The sequence below is a fragment of the Miscanthus floridulus genome, chromosome 8 (assembly GCF_019320115.1).
Source record: "Miscanthus floridulus cultivar M001 chromosome 8, ASM1932011v1, whole genome shotgun sequence".
NCBI lineage: Eukaryota > Viridiplantae > Streptophyta > Magnoliopsida > Poales > Poaceae > Miscanthus > Miscanthus floridulus.
In genome coordinates, this window is record NC_089587.1 from 179,680,812 (window position 1) to 179,695,915 (window position 15,104).

At 49.9% G+C, this 15,104-nt stretch overlaps 1 long non-coding RNA gene and 1 pseudogene across 2 annotated transcripts; one reads left to right on the forward strand and one right to left on the reverse strand.

The window, feature by feature from the left end:
* Positions 1-7,948: 7,948 nt before the first annotated feature.
* Positions 7,949-11,901, forward strand: LOC136477630 (uncharacterized; annotated as a pseudogene).
* Positions 11,902-12,215: 314 nt separating this feature from the next.
* On the reverse strand, positions 12,216-15,097 carry LOC136477631 (uncharacterized). 2 transcript variants are annotated; one of them, XR_010764060.1, is made up of 7 exons: positions 14,834-15,097; positions 13,883-13,952; positions 13,729-13,789; positions 13,516-13,628; positions 13,376-13,418; positions 13,162-13,284; positions 12,216-13,081 (listed from the first exon to the last, which is right to left on the reverse strand). It is a non-coding gene; the product is annotated as an uncharacterized lncRNA (long non-coding RNA). The 2 variants fall into 2 exon arrangements; XR_010764059.1 differs by having other exon boundaries at positions 13,516-13,789.
* Positions 15,098-15,104: the final 7 nt, after the last annotated feature.

Here is a 15,104-nt window from a genome sequence, read left to right on the forward strand (position 1 = left end):
CCGAGCACGCACTACGCCTCATCCTCGAAGCCCGTCAAGCAGTGCCTACGTCACTTCGACGACAAGAGGGGCAGGGCCATAGGCGAAGAGATCGCCAAACTCCTGGCAGCCGGATTCATCAGGGAGGTATTCCACTCCGATTGGTTTGCCAATCCATTCTTTTTAAAAAGAAGTCCAGGAAGTGGAGAATGTGCGTTGATTATACTGGCCTCAACAAAGCGTGTCTAAAGGATCACTTTTCTTTGCCACACATAGACCAGATAGTCGACTCCACCTCGGGTTGCGAGATCCTCTCTTTTCTAGATGCCTACTCAGGCTATCACTAGATCATGATGAAAGAGTCCGATCAGCTCACAACCTCGTTCATCACCCCCTATGGTTCGTACTACTACGTAACAATGCCTTTCGGCTTGAAGAATGCTGGCGCCACCTACCAAAGGTGCATGCAGCAATGCTTTGCCGACCAAATCGACCCGCTCGATCAGCCTGATCAAGCCGAGCGGCCAAGACCAACAATCGCCATCTATGTCGATGACATAGTGGTCAAAACGACTCAAGCTTGCGACCTGATCACAAACTTGGCCGCAATGTTCGTGAACCTCTAAAGATTCAACATCAGGCTGAATCCCAAAAAATGTGTTTTTGGGGTTCTAAAGGGGAAGCTGCTAGGATACATTGTGTCCAAGCGTAGCATCGAGGCCAACCCCAAAAAAATCACGGCCATCTCCAACATGGGTCCCATATGCAACGTCAAGGGCGTGCAAAGGCTCACCGGCTGTCTGGCTGCCCTAAGTCGATTCATCTCCCGACTCGGTGAACAGGGGATGTCACTCTACAAGCTCCTAAAAAAGACGGACACTTTCGTCTAGACTTAGGAAGCTCAGCAGGCCCTGGAGAGCCTCAAAGCATCCCTGACATCAGCCCCGATCCTCGTCACTCCCAAATGGGGAGAACCCCTTCTCCTCTACATCATGGCCAACAACCATGTGGTAAGCGCCGCGCTGGTCGTCGAAAGAGAGGAGTCGGGACACCAACTTAAGGTCCAGCGGCCCATATACTTCATTGGGGAAGTACTCACTGACCCCAAGGTCTGATACCCCCAGGTGTAGAAACTCCTATATGCCGTGCTGTTAGCAACCCAGAAGCTCCTGCACTACTTCACCGACCACGAAGTCGCGGTCGTCACTTCATACCTGCTCAGGGACATCATCCACAACCACGATGCTGCGGGATGGATCTCTAAGTGGGCACTCAAACTCATGGGCCACGACATAAGATACATCCCCCGTACCACCATCAAATCTCAGGCTCTCGTGGATTTTGTCGCTGAATGGACAGAGGTGCAGCTACCAACCCTAGATGTCACTCACGAGTACTGGACAACGTACTTCGACGGGTCCATGATGGCACTCGGCTCGGGGGCTAGAGTGGTTCTGATCTCCCTGGATGGGAGTAGGCTCTGCTACGCCATCCGCCTCCACTTTTTAGCCTCAAACAACGATGCGGAGTATGAGGCCCTCATCAACGGACTATGCATCGCCATCGAGCTTGGCGCTACGCAACTCTACGTTCGCGGTGACTTGGAGCTAGTCGTTGATCAGGTCATGAAGGAGTCCTCCTACAAAAGCTCCATCATGGCAGCATACTGCCAAGAGGTGCGCGAGCTCAAGGACAAATTCTAGGGGATCGAGCTGCATCACATCCCCCGAAAGGACAACAATGCCGCCGATTTTCTTGCGAAATTGGCCGCCAGGCCGGATCCATCCCCGAGCGGGGTCTTCATCAACAACGTCCATGAGCCATCCGCCCACATCCTAGAAGGTCTAGTCCAAACACACCCTGATGCCCAGCCAGCACCCGGGGGCTCTGACCCCGACACCAAGCCAGCGCTCGGGGGCTCCAATCCCAGTACCTCCATGATGACATCACCCTTCAACGTCGCTGTATTGGCACTCGATCAAATCAACTAGCGAGCGCCACTACTCGCCTACCTCCTCGAGGAGGTTCTCCCACTCGAAAGGACTGAAGCCCGATGGATCGCTCAATGCGCCAAGACCTTTGTCATGCTCGGTGACGAGCTCTACAAACGGAGTCCATCAGGGGTGCTCATGAAGTGCATCCCCACCAACCAGGGGAAGCAGCTCCTCCTCGAGGTCCATGCTAGGATTTGCGGACATCACGCGGCCCCAAGATCACTGGTCAGAAAAGCCTTTCACCATGGTTTTTACTGGCCCACCGCGCTATGAGATGTAGAGGAGGTCATCCGCAGGTGTGAAGGATGCCAGTTCTACGCTCGGCAAACCCATTTGCTGGCACAGGAGCTCCAAACCATCCCCATCACCTGGCCATTCATGGTCTGGGGCCTCGACATGGTAGGACCTCTCAAGAAGGGCCCAGGCGGCTTCACTCACCTACTCATAGCAGTCGACAAGTTCACCAAGTGGATAGAGGCCAAGCCCATCACCAACATCCGCTCAGAAGAGGCAGTCAAATTCTTCCTCGACATCATCTATAGGTTCGGCGTTCCTAACTGTATCATCACTGACCACGGGACTAACTTCACCAGAAAGAAGTTCCTAGACTTCAGCGATGGATATGACATCAGGATCGACTGGGCCTCGATCGAACATCCACGAACTAACGGTTAGGTCGAGCGCGCCAATGGCATGGTCCTCTAAGGACTTAAGTTGTGCATCTTTGACCAACTCAACAAGTACGTCAAACGATGGGTTGCAGAGGTCCCAGAAATCCTCTGGAGCCTGAGAATGACCCCAAACCGATCCATAGGGTTCACTCCCTTCTTCCTAGCCTATGGAGCTAAAGCAGTGCTACCCTTCGACCTCGACCATGGCGCCCCAAGAGTGAAGGTTTTCGACCGTGACCAGGCCGTGGAGGCTTAGCAAGACGCAGTCAACCTGCTCGAAGAGGCCCACAAGACGACCGTCATTCGCTCCGCTCGCTACCAGCAAACTCTCCGCAGGTACCACGAAAGGAAGATCAAGGGGAGGATCCTCGAAGTCGGTGATCTCATACTCCGAGGACCCAATCAATGGAGGAAAAACACAAGCTCTCTCCGCCATGGGAAGGACCCTATACGGTGACCGAAGTGATCCGACCGGGCACCTACCAATTGGAGGACAACAATGTTAACGTTCTCACCAACACTTGGAACATTAAACAGCTACGTCGATTTTCCCCTAAATTTGGTCTTACCGCTTTTAGTCAACACTTGCTCCTGTAAAGCACCCCAGCCTAAACACTTTCAGCCCGAGTCGCTCGGGGGCTCCATAAGGATACAAAACTATATACTGCCTCTCTTTTACTATCATGTGGCACATGGTAACCAAACGGAAGTGCATTTCATCCCTTTGATTGCCCTATGTGACTCTGTTCTTACTCCTAGCCGAACGCGCCCCGCCATGACCTACGGTTACAAGCAGCCGAGCCCCACGGGCCATGCACAAGTTCTTAAAAGCTACAGCCTACGGAACTAACGGGCAGGTGCGGAAAAGAAAGGATAAAAACAAAGGCTATGCTAGGATAAAAAATAAGGAACGGATAGTGGTTCTGCCACAAAAACAGAACTGATGTATTCATTGAGCATAGGTCCCTGTCGGACATTTTCGATTGGAGCTCTTCAAACCCTATCACTTGAGTCATCAAGGTAACTCTACCGACCCCCGCTATTTCTTATATAATCATTTCATACATCCATACACGCATTCATTCCATACGTCCGTACCCCCTAGATGATTCGGGCCCTGAACCACCCGGGGGGCTCAGGAACTAAGCATCGCACAAGCAGCGAAATGCATCACAACGCTTTGTGTTGCGTCACGAAGCGACAGTTGCCTCATTTGACATGAGCAATGACCAACCGAGGTTCGAAGGCCAACCCACGAAGGGCTCCAGGCCGCCCCATGTCAAATGGAGCCAGGGGATAAAACGTAGATGAGCCCCGTGCGACCCTCGCCCTGTCTGCCCCAAAGCAAACAGGGTCATCTCAACCTTCTCGTTTGATCCTAAACCTCTTGCCAAGCCCACAGAATCTCCATCGAGGCGAGGCCGTCAGGCCACCCGGGTCGGTCTCCGGAATGACCCAGGCATCTGTCGGGTTGCAGGTAAAGGAGCAGTGGAATGTCATAAGAAGGCTATGCCGACCCCATCACGAATGACGGACCCGAATTCCACTCGATCATAACCGTTAGTGAACTCACCGAGCGCATCACTCGAGCCCGAGTGATCGGGACAAGTGACAAAACTCAGCCCCTTCGGTTGTGAGAAATCAAGGATGGGGTAACACACATAACTCAAACCGACTCCTACCAAAGCCCAACGGGGCTCAGGGGCTCAAGACACCAAACACTTGGGTCTGCGACCCCTAACTCGCCCTATCCATCGGCTACGCTTCGACTGCACACCAAACGCCCAGGTCTACGACCCCGAACTCGCCCCATCCATCGGCTACGCTTCGACTGCACACCAAACGCTCAGGTCTGTGACCCCAAACTCATCCCATCCATCGGCTATGACTGCACACCAAATGCCTGGGTCTGCGACCCCGAACTCGCCCCATCAGGATCTACGAGCTCTGGCTCGCCCGATCCCTAAAACTAACTAAATAGCTGCCTCGGCTGTGCAGGCTGCACCAAGGCCAGGATCCATGACTTCGACTCGCCCGATCCCATGGCTCGCACCGATGCCAGGATCAGCGAGCTCCGTCTCGTTCGACCCCTAAACTAACTCCCTCGCGGCGCGCACCGACGCCAGGATCAACGAGCTCCATCTCGTCCGATCCCTAAACTAACTTCCTTGCCCGATCCTATGGCGTGCACTAATGCCAGGATCAACAATCTCTGTCTCATCCGATCCCTAAACTAACTTCCTCGCCCAATCCCACGACGCGCACCGACGCTAGGATCAGCGAGCTTCGTCTCATCCGACCCCTAAACTAACTCCCTCGGCCGATCCCACGGCGCGCACAACACCTCGGCTACACAACGACACCTTGGTTGACAATTCCATCTCGACTAAAAAAAACACACACACGCCCGCTAACAAACACCCCTCGGACGATTCTGCCTGAATCGCCCAGGGGCTTGAGGGCTACACCCGCGGGTGCGCTCGTGCGCACCCGCTGGCAAAACGAAAATCTCTCTCACTGGCAACACGAAAAACCCTCCAGACGATTCTGCCTAAATTGCCCCGGGGCTCGACGGCTACACCCGCGGGTGTGCTCGCACGCACCCGCCGTTAAGACAAAAATCCTCCAAACGATTATGCCCGAATCGCTCGGGGGCTCGGGGGCTCCTGTCGGGTTCATAAACCCGGGGTCCCTCGTGGACCGGCTTCCCAACAAGGGCTCGGCCCTAGCAGACAACGCACAACTCATGGATCGGCCTAAGTATCTGAACAATAGGCCAGAAGGGCAATCCAATCATCGATCGAAAGGACAGGCCAAGGAGGAGCGACGCCTATTTCTCTGACTCTGGCCCACCTCTCCGATCGAAGCGCTCGCTTCGATCTCCGACCGGAAGGCTTGGCCAAAGCACTACTTCCGGTCCCGATCCTCGTCTTCGACCATTGATGCGCAAGCCCCTGCTCATTGCTCTTCTTCGACTGGCGCGGTCAGAGCGACTAGGACTAACCGACCGGGGACGCCCGCTCGGTAAGGACTAGGAAACGAACAGAGAAAGTAAGGTAGGACGCACAAGTTAATTCGCAATACTAGGGACCATACCCTGCGCACCTGCAGGACAGTACTCTGTAACCTCCCTGACACAAACAGTGTTGTAGGCGCTGACATTTTCCCTACAGTGTTGTGGGCGCCATTGACTCCCATACGGTAAGGCTCCCCCACATGCCTCTGGGCATCGACAGTGTTGTGGGCACCGGTATTTACCGTACCGAGTAAACATTGTGAAACTCCTCACATGCCTCTGGGCATCAACAGTATAGCAGGTACCGACATCTGCCATACCCGAACAAAACAACGCAACCTCCCACGTGCATCCGACATCCAACAGTGTTGTGGGCGCCTACCATCATTCAACAGTGTTGTGGGCGCCTACCATTATCCTGTACCCGCTAGCGTAGGCAACACGGCTCAGAAGCATACGTACTCTCTCCCTCTCTCACTTGTAAGACCATCCCCTTCATCTATAAAAGAGGATGCGCTCTCTCCCAACATTCAAGTCATTCCAGATTGATTAGATCGATCAAGTTCACTAGTTCACAACCACAGAACCGCTAGGTTCGAACCTCAAGCACACGCTTGAATACTTAGCTCATAGTGGGGCTCCCATCACTCTCGGCCCTTCCGCCCGGACCTCTGGTACCCCCATCTTTCACCTTTTTGTTTGTAACCCCACTGCAAACTTCGAGCACCTGGGCTCAGGAATAAAGTCACCGACCGACTCAAACTGGACGTAGGGCACGTTGCCTGAACCAGTATAAACCATGTGTCATTGAGTGCTAGGCCACCTCCGATCACAACGTACGACAAAACTACAAATATTTACTTGTTGGTCACTTTCTACACCGACAACAGCATTTATGTATCGGTTTTGGTAGGACGGGTGGTGACTTTAGGGTTTTGACTTAACTTTTGGGCCAAAATTTCACTGGAGCGGGCTTAAAACATCACGCAAATAGGCAGTTGTATTTAGCGACCGATGGTTCGACTCAGTTGGTACTATAGCGACCGATGATTTAATACAAAAGCAAAATATTTATAGCAACGGACCTATCTATCGTAGTATTTGATATTAGCAACTGATGATCATAAGAAAAGCTTTAGCGACCCACCGTTCAACGATAATGTCAACTTTTAGCCGGGGACGTTAGATACTATCGTAGTGTTAGTGGTGTAGTGCAGCAACAAGTTGTTTGTGGTCTCATTGTCCGTGTCCATCTTCAGTACTTTGCTGAACCAAACCAACAACTCTGCACTACGTTTAGTTGTTCGATTCCGTTACAAAAATACGCTATCGATTGAAGGGCAAAGCATGTAACCTCTGTATCAGTGAAGTGTTACACGGGTGGGTATCTTTACGAGTTGGGAAAGAACTGATTTTGGTGCAGCAGCCTACTGCCATCAACTGTAGAATGACGTTTGTGGGACGCCATACGGTCGCCAACACTAGCTCTGACTAGTACCGGTTACGAATTCGAAGCTGTAGAACCGTAGAAACCATAAGCTGGATGCAGACACGGATTAGAATTCAGAGAACGCCTTTCAAGTCTGAGGCCATCTGCAGCCATCCAGAGCTGCCCCAAGAAAGAAAGCTCCCCACCAAACTGCACAGGACGGTAAACTACTGGTACTGTGCTACCACGCATTTGCATCATTGCCAACCCCAAACCTGTCCGGCTGTCCCCATTTCTCCCTCCCTCTGGGCCTCATGATTGTTGCAAAGGCTGCACTGCCGAACCAACATGAATGGCTTTGTTTCACCTTTCCTTCCCCTTGCCGTGCCCCTCTGAAAAGATTCCCCGTCTTCTCGTCACCGCTGATACAGATTCATCATGCAGAGACTCCCCGCTCAATTATCATCTGTCTCGCTTTCTTTTCGGGCCACTGTGACTGCAGCTGGACGGCTGTATGACTGAGGGCTTGTTTAGTTGTCAAGCTTTGGATGTACAAAGTTGGTAAAATATACTGTAGTATCACTGTAGTATTTCGTTTGTATTTGGTAATAATTGTCCAACCGTTGACTAATTAGGCTAAAAATGTTCGTCTCGCAAAGTACAACCAAACTATGCAATTAGTTTTTAATTTCATCTACTTTTAGTATTCCATACATATACCACAAGTTTGATGTGACGGAAAATCTTCTCGCTAAAGTTGGGATTTTAGGAGAAACTAAACTTTCACACTGTACTGTGCATGGACCTGGACCCTCCTCTCCTCTGTCCTCTCTCTCTCTCATCCATAACGACATGGCACCTCTGCACAACGCTGCTGCCTACTAGTACTAGCAGTACCTCTTGAAGACTTGAACCGACTCTGGTGGCCTAATCCAGGGCCCTGATGAGGCCTAGCTTTGCATTTGCAGGCACTGGCGCACTGCATTGGTTTGGTTCTTGTTCCTGAGCAGTTGAGCCGCGCGCACCAACTTGTTTTGCATAAGGTATTGTATTGTCTTCGGAGTTGCAGTCCTGTTCTTCCCTCGCCTGCTTTTAATCTTTTAATCTCCATTTGCGTAGGTTCAATCTGCAGTTTACAAATGCTTTGCATCCTGCTGTTGTAGTCCAACAATAAAGCAATAAATAACTCATTTTTTTTGTCACATGGTGTGGTGGCTTGCCGAGTGCTGATGCACACATTTTTCTTCTCCTTCCACCTTTGCTGCTGCTGCAGTTCTTTGGCACGGCGTTGTATGTATCACATGCCATGTGAGCAGCTGAACCACAGCTCACTCCAAGTGCTGCAGCGGCAGCCCATTCCACTGCTGGATCTCCCCGAGGTTCCGCGATGGAGCAGTCCTGCTGCTACTTCCCGCTGCGGTGGGAGAGCACGGGCGACCAGTGGTGGTACGCGTCGCCGATAGACTGGGCGGCGGCCGACGGCCACTACGACATCGTCCGCCAGCTGCTGCACCTCGACCCCAACCTGCTCATCAAGCTCACCTCCCTCCGCCGGATCCGCCGCCTCGAGGCGCTGTGGGACGACGACGCCCGCTTCGCCGACGCCGCCAGGAACCGCGCGTCCGTTGCCCGGAGCCTGCTGCTGGAGTGCGAGTGCAGGAACCCGAACCACCACCGCCCCGCCGCCGCCGCCGGCGGCGGCGGGGAGAACACGCTGCTCCGGGCCGGGTACGGCGGGTGGGTGCTCTACACGGCGGCCTCGGCCGGGGACGCGGCGTTCGTGCGGGAGCTGCTGGAGAGGGACCCGCTGCTCGTGTTCGGAGAGGGCGAGTACGGCGTCACGGACATGTTCTACGCGGCCGCCAGGGGCGGGAGCACGGATGTGTTCAGGCTACTGCTCGACCACGCCATGTCGCCGAGGTGCTCGACGAATTGCCGGAATGGCGAAGGCGGTGCCGGGCGCGGCTCCGTGTTCCGCCTTGAGATGATGAGACGGGCCGTCCACGCCGCCGCGAGAGGCGGGAGCGTGGGGATGCTCAGGGAGCTGCTCGAGGAAGGGCCCTCCAGCGTGTCGACGTATCTCGACAGTCCGTGGATCCACAGTGCTGCATGCCGCCGCTGGGAGAGGGCAGCTGCAGGTGAGCCATCGACACTTGCTATTGCTTGTGTCACATCTTTTGCAAATGCTTTCTTAACCGTTCTTGCTGTAAGCCTGGATCCTTTCTTGCGCGGATGATTATTATCAGTTGTATACATGTGCAGCAAACATGTAAATGTAGTGTTCTGTGGATCAAGGACACTCTTCTTTAGGATGTTTACATGCTTTTCGGATTCTGATATGCTTCTAGTTCTTCATGTTTTGAACGGTTTTTTTTTAATTGATCAGGAGGGGGATTTGGCCCCTACTGTGATCAATTAATTAAATAAAAGGGGAAAGGTTCTGTACAAACAAAAAAAACAAAAAAAAAAGGAGAAGAGGATTCAGGTTGAACGTTCGGTTTAGCAAGGATCTGCATACAGATTACAGAGGATGCATTTCATTAAAAACTTGGTTTGCTTTAGAACAAACTACTATGTGCTTGTATTTTTCTCAGCTAGATTGATAGTGAAAGGAAATTGTTCATCTAGAAATGCTGAGTGTCACCTAAGTTCACTTTGTTGCTTCAGTAATTCTATAAAGTTCTTTTTTTCGAACGGACACAATTCTATCAATAAAGGAGCATCAAACAAGTTTTATAGTTTAATGTGACAGTAATATCACATCCACACGGATAATGTTCCTTGAGTGATTTTAATCCCTGGTTATTGTAATCCTGCATTAAGCTAGGGTGTCACTATATACTTGTTGGCCAGACTTTTCTATTTCATGGTCATAACGTGTAGGAAGTTTAGTTAGACATAAAAGCTAGCTTTCTTTCCAATCAATATGTCCCTTTCCAATAACTTGAGAACAAAGTGAATATACTTTCTGCTGATTCCAGTTTAGCTCAAAAAATTCACCAGAAAGTTCTAGTTTTTAGATCCACAAACTTCTTGGTGATGCTATGCAGCCAAACTTTCTATCCACTTCCTGTTGTTGATATGCAGACAGCTTTGTTACTGTTTCTTGATGTTGCTATGCAACCATCTTTTTTGCTACTTTCAGTTGTACCAATGAATTGGCAAGTAGAAGATTCCTATTTCTACACCTCATCTTCTAAGCATACCTTATGCAGGTTGTCAAGTACCTTCTGGCCTCTTTCGACATAATCAATTCGACTGATAATCACTGGGAACACAGCACTGCATGTAGCAGCCTATCGAGGGCACCAACCTGTTGTGGAAGTGTTGGTTGCTGCGTCTCCATCAACCTTGTCAGCTATTAACAATGCTGGTGACACGTTTCTCCATTCGGCAGTTACAGGATTCAGGACCCCAGGATTCCGACGGCTTGACCGCCAATTGGAGCTGATGAGATACCTCATACGCGAAAGAACTGCAGATATCCAGAAGATCATCAATCTGAGAAACGATGCAGGCCTTACAGCCCTCCACCTGGCTGTGGTTGGCTGCGCACACCCAGATCTGGTCGAGCTATTGATGACCACCCCGTCAATCGACCTGAATGCTGAAGACGCTAACGGCATGACTGCGCTGGCGCTTCTGAAACATCAGCTGCGTTCAGCAACATCCGACCGGCTCATCAGGCAGATAGTTTCTGCCGGAGGGGTCTTGAATTCCAGCATTCTGAGAACCCGATCAGCCATTGCTTCTCAGATCAAGATGCAGGGTGGGATTGCAAGCAGTCCCTGGTACCACTTTCAAGGTATCGGATGCAGAGATATTCTTGTTCTCGGGTATGGGAGCAGTAGAGTCTCTAAGACCAAGCTCGTGCTCCAGCAATGGGAAGGATGACCCTACTCATGCAGATGCATATTGCACCGATAACCATGGATTATCAGAGAAGAGGCTGAGCTCTGCGAGCCGGGCCAAAGACCGTCTCAAGATGATGCTGAGATGGCCTCGCCACAAGGACAAGACACCCAAGAAATCAGAGGACAGCATCCCGCTGGACTCTATCAAGAAGCTGAGCGAGCACGGGGCCGAGACTCCTGCTCCACTAAGGCAGAAATTTACCAAAACAACGGTGCTCAACTGCAAGCGGACCCTAGCGGTGAAGAGCTCCACCCCAAGCTCCTCGTCCACCAAGAAGAAGCTCAACACAAAGCTCATACACGGCATCATGGAGGCCATGCCACAGCTTGCACCGTCTACCGCACGGTCTGGGTCCCCAACGGACACGCTCCTGAGGACCTCGATATCATCCACACCTCAGCCACTGGCGAAGCTGAAGGACATCTGCCTCGATGACGAGATCTCCATGGTGACGTCACCTGTTGGCAAGCTGAAGAACATCGTCCTGGACAGTGACGACGCCACGGAGGACCCCTCGTGCTCCAACTCGTCCATGGACGACGGCTGTGGCACCGCGGCGGTGGAGAGCGTGGCCCGGAAGCACGGGTGCGGCAACGGGAGGCTGATCAACATCTGCTTTGGCGCGCAGGGCCTCACTGTGGAGGACTCGGCGAGCGGGCAGCAGACGAGCAAGATGTTCAAACAGCAGTGCCTGAGGGTGTCCTGATTGACGGCATATCGCCATCGGCGTGGTGTCTCAACTGCATCCAACAACGTGTATTGTATCATAGATTCACGGCGTGGTGTGATTGGTTTGGTGCCTCGCGTGCAGCTATGCGTGCTTGTTTTCTTGTTGAGCATCCTGCCTTGCATAACCAGTGGTGAACTGGTAATCCAATGAATCTGTGCTTGTGTTAACTGTTTTTTTTTTTGAAACAATTGCTTGTGTTAACTGTGACGTTGAAGAATTCACAGCTCTTGGTTTCTAACTTTCAGTGTCAGATCGTACATTCTTCAACGAATCACCGTTAATGAATCACTTCCTCGAATTTTACAGCCTACCAACTGTGACGGACGGGTCAACAACCCAGCCCAGCAATCTCAAACGGGGATGCCATTTCTCAATGGCATGTTCAATCAATCAGAGCACTGGCGTCCTGATGAAAAAATGTCAAACGGAAGACATTTATTGCGCAAGAAATGGTAATTACAGAGAAGACTGGACGTGCATCTGCAAAACAATTTCTCTTGTAAATGCTGAGCAAGAGCAGTTCTTTTCGCTCATGCGCAACAAACAGCTAGCACTTCCTTCACTACATCAAAATTCGGATTTACAGCAGGAAGCAACTAGCCCAACTACTACACAATCTAAAACAGAGAAAAAAAAAAGATGAGAAAACAGGCTATATGAGCCGCTGAGCAAACCCGCTTGAAATGTAAGTTGCAGCAAATAATGAGCCATTTGAACTCCACTAGTTCGGTGGCATCATTCAAGCCGTTTTTGTACGGTGGCTAAAAAAATCATCCTCTAGGCACATAAATATGTTCACTTGACCAACTCGATCTCCTGTGCGCCTCATCAAAGCAAATGACCACTCATTTACCAATTATGCAAAGATTATCTTCGTCCTTCCCACCCACATTTTAACAAACCAGCAGCAGCAATATGGCGGAGGGCTTTCACCACCAGTTCAGAACCAATTGAGCATCCAACATGCGCTGCTGTCCAGCCATTGTGCCACACATGGTGGCCCACAAGAGGCAATCACTTTGTTGGATCAACAGGTTGACACCAGCCTCTGCCCTTGACAGGGCATGGCAAAACACAGCACCATCAGTTTATCTCTCCTTCCTCTGCTTCTTTAATGCTGGGAACACTGCTCGGTTCTTCGTCATCTTCCTCATCATCTGCCTTTATGAACAGTCCAAGTTGCTCCAAAGGATTGACAGATCCCGGATGATAGCCTGCCATGCCATCCTGAGAGCGCTCTGGACTAGTCTCGTCAACAGAGCTTACAATATGTTCTGTTGTGGCTGTTCCAAGCATTTCCAAATCCTTGAGATGGAGGTTATCATTAATTTCTACAGTTCTCTCCATCTGCATAGAGGATTTATTTTCTTATAGCAACAATAAAAAATGAGAAACTGCAACTGCTGGTGGGTGAGGTCTACACTTGCCTCTTGTAGGGCCTGACGAGCCTTCTCCCTCTCAAAATCCCGTTTACGCTTAGCTTCAGCTTCAGGCTTCGGCTCTACGAGCCTCCATGGCTGCATTACCTTCAGCCAACAGCCGGGCTTTCTCTGCATCCACAAATAAGGAGAAAACACCCTAGTGTAAGAGAGAGAGAGAGAGCAACTAGCAGCGAACAAGACAGGTGGGCAAACTTTTTACCTTCCTTCTGGAGTTTTTCCAGTTCCTCCTGTTTGTCTCCACCCTGAGCTCAGGAGTCAATGAAGGCCAGGGATGAGTCAGATTATGACCTCATATACAGAATCAATAAAGAAAGATGATAACTGAACAAAGTCCTATACCTGACTAAGAATGCCGCGAGCTTTGACAATCACATCAGCATAACGGCTCCTCAAAAGGGCTGCTCGCAAAAGCCTGTCTGGTGAGACTTGTGTATCGGGTTTTGAGTTTTCCCCTAAATATTTCATTGGGAAAGGATCAGACGATCCGATCAGCTTAGTGCACTGAGACCGGTCAACGGCCTCATACGTACCGGCCTACAAATTCATGCTTACCCCCTGGTGCAGGCTTTGACTCACTGTCCTCCCCATGGAGTCCCTACAATATCAGCACGACCTGTGGTTTAACAACCAGTTAGCCCACTATTAAAGACGATTCAAATATAGTTTGTAACGTAACAACTAAATAATGATTGGAAGTACGCCATACGGTTGGCATCAGCTGGGCTAATAACATCACTCTTTTCTTGCTCCACCAGCTGGTCAGGTTTCTTAGTCCCCTATAATTTTGGAAAAACAAATTATTCAGTACAGATCAGTCAACTAAATTGGAAGGGAATCCACATCCTTGCCACAAGAAAATTACACTATAATATAAACGTTGAAGGTGACCAGAATGCTGAACAAGGCAAACATCATATTGCCAAGACAATTTTAGTACAGTTTTGCAGAATAGGGCATTACCGGACAATGGCTGCCTTAAGGCAAAAGTTAACTTATACTACACATAATAAAGAACTAAGCTACTAAGCTATTTGATAAAGACCGCAAATCTGTCAGGGATGGAGCAGCAAGAAACAGGATAGTCACGCTCCCAAGCACCAATGCTTACTAAGGTATCTAGCAGACATTAGAATATTTAGAAAGGTAATGACCTGGTTTCAGGATGGAACGTTTGCAAATACTTGTGCCTACTAATTATAGAACAAAAGGGCATTATCATATTTTGGTAATGGGTATCAGGTATTTGAAGACAGAGGTAAGTGTGACAAGTCCGCATACATAAGACTGGTCGATACACCCCAGAACAAAACAAAACAAATGTGATGCTTTGGAAATTGATAGTCTACAAAACACAACTTTGAGTAACATTAAATATAGCAAAAATGCACTTTAAAGTTACTATATTTCAAGACAAATCTACTCATCCTCGGATCATTTTTAGACACATCCAAACTCAACGCACAAAAAGTAAGTAATTTGTACCCATTCAGGTTGCTTATTTGGGACAACCCCTATAAACATCACTTATTCGTAGTTGTAACTGGATGGAGTAATATATTTCAATTACAAAGCACTTGGCAGCAAATAGCCCATAATCCATTCACTAATACTCCGTATAAGATTTAAAGGTCTGTATTATTTCTGAAGCACCCAATACCTTCGCAAGCTTTCCAGGGCTGCCAACCTTTTCTGATTCACTTTCAGAGTCACTGCCTGAGTCAGAATCTGCATTACCCGACAACACTGTAAACATCTTGAACTTTCAACATCTCAAAACAGGAAAAGTTTCAGGAGAATTATACTTTTTAAGGTTCTGTATAATGCACAAACAATCAATAGTTCGCAGGAGCTTTACTATTACTAAAGGGCTTAGTCTGCTAGAAATTATAGTAGGATGGGGGTTACGAAGCATGATGTCCTGCATCAAC